Raw genomic sequence first — 6,045 nt, 5'->3', positions numbered from 1 at the left:
CCCGCTGATCGAGGTCCCCCGATGCGAAGGGTGATGCTACAATAACTCGGTAATTATTATTGATGCTGAAATCTTTCATGTCATAACTGTCATTTTTTTTAAAATCTTGAGACTATTCATGTGCTATGTAAAACAAAATGATTGCTTGCTGAAATAAAAGATTGTCAATAATCTTTGCCTGGTTGGGATGCCAGTGAGCGCTACGTAAGTTAAGGTAAATAACCTAATTTGGGAGAAAATTTAGCAAGACATAAATTGGCGTAGTCGGCAGGATTTTTCAAATTTCAGGCTTTTGAGTAAAAAGATTTTTGTAGTTGTAACTAGGAAGGTTTTTGGTATGTTCTATAGTCTGGAGAAGTGATAATTGTAAAGTTGTGATAGGTTGCGTCTATTTGGCAAAAAGCCAATTTTGGAAAATCCTAAATAACTTTTTGCCTGAATATAATTTTGAAATTCTATTTTTGTCAAAATACGGAATATTAGTTAAGGTTTCTTTGTGCAAAAAAATCAGCATTTGGCATTTTGCCAAATTTTTGTTACAATGTTCAGGCGAAGTAATAAAGAAAAGTTGAGGAAAAACCGGAGGTTCCTGGCTGGACCGAAGCTCTGTATGATATAATAGCGCATGAATTGGGGAGTAGTGGACTTGCAGAGGCATAGGATAATAAGCTCAAGGGCTCAGAGCCCCATGATGTTGTTAGTGTACTCATGGGGATCCCTGCAAAGGCAGGTGATGCAGTTAACCCCTCGATGTTGTTAAGTTACTCGAGGGTGTCCCTGCAAAGGCAGGTGATGCAGTTAACCCATGATGTTGTTGGTTTACTCATGGGGATCCCTGCAAAGGCAGGTGATGCAGATAACCCCTCGATGTTGTTTAGTTACTCGAGGTTTTCCCTGCAAAGGCAGGTGATGCAGTTAACCCATGATGTTGTTGGTTTACTCATGGGGATCCCTGCAAAGGCAGGTGAGGCAGATAACCCCTCGATGTTGTTTAGTTACTCGAGGTTTTCCCTGCAAAGGCAGGTGATGCAGTTAACCCATGATGTTGTTAATGTACTCATGGGTGTCCCCGCCAAGGCGGGTGATGTTGTGTCTTTAGGGCGACGAACTTGGATTCTGCTCAGTGCATATCGCGCGATGCATGAGCGGAATCAACAAATGCAGAGGAAATGCTCTCAGTTAAAACAAAAGATAACAGAAGTAGGAGGGCAGAAAGTGGTGTTAGAATGTAACACCTGGTTGTAAAAAGACAAGTGAGAACATTATCAGAATGTAGCTGGAAAAAAAAAACTGCAGTAAAAGTTCCTGGAATACTGGAAAAGAAAATGGAAAAGCAGTCAATATGCTGAATTATATGGGTTGTTTTTTTTTGGCTTTGAAACATGAACAAGTTTCAGAATGTTATCTGTACACTGATTCATGGTCAGTGGCTAATGGATTAGCTACTTGGATCATGGGATAAAAAACATAATTGGCAGATTCATGGAAAAGAGGTGTGGGCTAAGGAGATTTGGCAGAGTATTGAGGAAATAATTCAGGTTACTAAAAGTGCTGTTTTTTATGTTGATGCACATGTCCCTGTTGACTCATTAGAATGTTTGTTTCATCCACAAGCAGCAGGTTTGGTGGAAAGAATGAATGGATTATTAAAATCCACATTGAGAAAACTTAATCAATCTGATACACAGTATGGACAATGGAGAGACAATTTGAGTGAGGCTTTACAGATAATTAACAACAGGCCTATCACAGACTCCATGACTCCTCTCATGAGGATGCTTACACCCAATCTCACCATACATGAGGCACACCTGATAAGGTCCGTCATATGGTGGAAAACTGATCAAGAAGCACGAATACCGGAACGAGCGACTCCACATTCAGCAGGTTTGGATTTGAGTGCATTGGAAACTGTTGTGATCCCACAGGGGAAAGTAAAACCAATAGCTACAGGATTGGGGTGTCAGATTCCAAAGGACCACTATGGACAGATAGCCACTAGGTCTAGTTTGGCATTAAAGGGGGCCATGGTGGTGGGAGGAGTCATAGATGCAGATTATCAAGGAGAAATCAAAGTATTAATGATAAATTTGGGGAATGAGCCTCTAATTTTGGAGAAAGGACAGCGTATTGCGCAAATGCTTTTGATTCCAATAAATTTGTCAGATGTGCAAGAGGGAACAGCCCCTTCAGAATTAACGATCAGAGGCTCAAAAGGTTTTGGCTCTTCTAACATCACTAATGTGGGAGCCAAAATCTGGGTTCAAAATACCCAAGGACCGCCTTTAGAGGCTGAAGTGATAGCAATAGGCAAAGACCATACCCTGTTAATTATGAGGCCAGGAGTAGAAAAATGGGAATATATCCCACAAGAAAAATGTTATTTGAGAGAATAATGTTGATTATTGATTTTATAGATTCCAAATCTTCAAATATGGTTAAGTGGAATCCTTGGGCTCGCGTGTTTGGACAGCATCGGTGCCTGGACTCCTGGAATCTGTCTGACTACAAAATTCAGGAAGGAATACGTTCCGAGGCCAGGAGTGGAAGTGTGATTTGCGGGAATAATACTGTTTTAGTTTTATTTTAGAATCAAAAACTGTTGACAACCCTTGGAATCCTTGGTATCGTGAATTTGGCAGTTCCTTAAAGTGACGCTCGGACGTCGGGGAAAAAGGTGACGAATACCAGAAAAGGAATGATGGGATGGGGATGGGTCAATTCGACCAAATCCAGGAATCAAGATAATTTTATTTGTGAAGCAAATCAAAGGTGTTACTTTCTAAATATTGCATTTGATGGAACTTTCTGGGCTGGAGCCCTGAAATCAAAGGAAATACCGATCTATATATGCGGTGCACAAGAATACTGGAAAGGTTGAAATAAATGATGTTGAAGATGTTTTGACTTTGCAAGATAAGCGGATGCCTACAATATGGCAGCCAGTTAGCATGCAGGTTGGAATAGACACTATTATGCTGAATTTACAGAATGTTACTAACAAATTTAATTTAATGAACAAGCGTGGAGGACCGTGATCAATACAATCCTCCAAAATGGTTTGCAATGATATATATTGTACTGGAGTAATTTATGTATGTAATGTTACCAAATCAGATGTAATGTGTAGATATGTAGTGGCCCCATTGATATTGGAGGTACCAGAAAATTTGTATTATTGAATGCCTCGATTTAATGGTCCATATATAGCTTACAAAATGTGTTGCAAGAAACCACAAGTGCTCATGGTGTCCTATAAAGATGGTGTTTAAAAGACTGCAATCAAGGACCGATTGTGATACAAATGGGATATGCATGAGTGAGAGACTGATATAGATAGGCATCCAGTCAATAAGGTAGTGATTGCAGTACATTGAAACATCCATTTGGATACTATGGATTGTGACCGGAATCTGAACTTTTCCTACCATGAGGAGAGCACACACTCAGGAATGTGAAAAGCAACCACCTGCTCAGGCATTGTTGTGGGAGTTGGAAGGGAGGAATGTGAGAACTAAACCAACTGAGATAAAGGAGGAATGTGAAAAAAAACAAGTTACTGCGCATGTCAGTGCGTGATCATTCCAATTGATATTATAAAAAGTACTGACCTCCTCAGCGGGTGGGGACTTTCCAGACGATTCAAGTGGACGCACATAGTCTGTGATGCTGACCGAGGAAAACCCCTTCCCGCTGATCGAGGTCCCCCGATGCGAAGGGTGATGCTTAGAGTTGAGCGATACCGTCCGATACTTCAAAGTATCGGATCGGAATGGATCGGCCGATCTTTAAAAAAAGTATCGGTATCGCCGATTCCGATACCGGAAGTCCCATTCAAGTCTATGGGACTTCCGGTATCGGAATAAGAAAAACCCTGTTTTTGCCTTGTACAGCCTCTCTGGGGTCTGTACGGGCCTTTCGGGGGCTTTGCCGGCCTGCCAGGGGGTCTGTGCAGGCTCCGGTGGTCTGTGCCGGCCTGCCGGGGGGCTGTGCCGGCCTGCCGGTGGTCTGTGCAGGCTCCGGTGGGCTGTGCCGGCCTGCCGGGGGGCTGTGCCGGCCTGCCGGTGGTCTGTGCAGGCTCCGGGGGGCTGTGCCGGCCTGCCGGGGGGCTGTGCCGGCCTGCCGGTGGTCTGTGCAGGCTTCGGGGGTCTGTGCAGGCATCGTCCGATGGGACTACAAGTCCCATCGGGCGATGCCTGCTACCATGACAGTGATTGACACATTAGCCAATGATGGGACAGTAGTAGTCCCATCATCCGGCTAATGTGTTGAATGTAAAAAAAAAAAATAAAAAAAAAAAAAAATACTACATACATACTACATGCATGCTACATACATACTACATGCTACATACATACTACATGCTACATACATACTACATGCTACATACATACTACATATATACTACATGCATGCTACATACATACTACATGCTACATACATACTACATATATACTACATACATACTACATACATGCTACATACATGCTACATACATACTACATACATACTGCATGCTACATACATACTACATACATACTACATACATACTACATGCATGCTACATGCATGCTACATACATACTGCATGCTACATACATACTACATACATACTACATACATACTACATGCATGCTACATGCATGCTACATACATACTACATACATACTACATACATACTACATACATACCACATACATACTACATACATACTACATGCATGCTACATACATACTACATACATACTACATACATACTACATGCATGCTACATACATACTACATGCATGCTACATGCATGCTACATACATACTACATGCTACATACATACCACATACATACTACATACATACTACATGCTACATACATACTACATATATACTACATATATACAATACATTCATACAATACATACATAGACATACAGTACATATAACATAGAGTAACATACTTACCAATACTTGTCACATTGTTCCCCGAAGCCATTGTCTTTTCCGGAATAAATATTAACATAACAAACCACAAAAATACTCACCCACGATCCGAAGCAGTCCACGAGTGTGTCCCACGACGATCTTGGGTAGAGAACTGCAGCATCAGATGATGCTGCCGTTCTCTACGGGCTGCAGGAATCCAATGACGGAAGGTAGGTATCCTTCCGCACTGTATTCCTCCGCCACTTAAAAAAAAGTCCCTAGTCTCACTTTATGCCATTGCTGTGTGGGAATTTCCCACGCAGCAATGGCATAAAGTGAGACTAGGGACTTTTTTTTTTTTTAAGTGGCGGAGGAATACAGTGCGGAAGGATACCTACCTTCCGTCATTGGATTCCTGCAGCCCGTAGAGAACGGCAGCATCATCTGATGCTGCCGTTCTCTACCCAAGATCGTCGTGGGACACACTCGTGGACTGCTTCGGATCGTGGGTGAGTATTTTTGTGGTTTGTTATGTTAATATTTATTCCGGAAAAGACAATGGCTTCGGGGAACAATGTGACAAGTATTGGTAAGTATGTTACTCTATGTTATATGTACTGTATGTCTATGTATGTATTGTATGAATGTATTGTATGTATGTAGTATATATGTGGTATGTATGTAGCATGTAGTATGTATGTAGTATGTATGTAGCATGCATGTAGCATGCAGTATGTATGTAGCATGCATGTAGTATATATGTAGTATGTATGTAGCATGCATGTAGTATATATGTAGTATGTATGTAGCATGTAGCATGTATGTAGTATGTATGTAGTATGTATGTAGCATGTAGCATGTATGTAGTATATATGTGGTATGTATGTAGCATGTAGTATGTATGTAGTATGTATGTAGTATGCATGTAGCATGCAGTATGTATGTAGCATGCATGTAGTATATATGTAGCATGCATGTAGTATATATGTAGTATGTATGTAGCATGTAGCATGTATGTAGTATATATGTAGTATGTATGTAGCATGTAGTATGTATGTAGCATGTATGTAGTATGTAGCATGCATGTAGTATGTATGTAGTATGTATGTAGCATGCAGTATGTAGCATGTA

The 6,045-nt window shown here is 41.1% G+C and overlaps 1 long non-coding RNA gene across 1 annotated transcript; it reads left to right on the top strand.

The window, feature by feature from the left end:
* Window positions 1–856: 856 nt before the first annotated feature.
* Window positions 857–3,277, top strand: LOC141091300 (uncharacterized). The gene is made up of 2 exons (XR_012232483.1): window positions 857–1,887; window positions 2,418–3,277. It is a non-coding gene; the product is annotated as an uncharacterized lncRNA (long non-coding RNA).
* Window positions 3,278–6,045: the final 2,768 nt, after the last annotated feature.

The sequence above is a fragment of the Dendrobates tinctorius genome, unplaced genomic scaffold (genome assembly GCF_039654945.1).
Source record: "Dendrobates tinctorius isolate UK_male_01 unplaced genomic scaffold, ASM3965494v1 ptg000051l, whole genome shotgun sequence".
NCBI lineage: Eukaryota > Metazoa > Chordata > Amphibia > Anura > Dendrobatidae > Dendrobates > Dendrobates tinctorius.
This window is presented reverse-complemented; position numbering and strand designations above follow the sequence as displayed.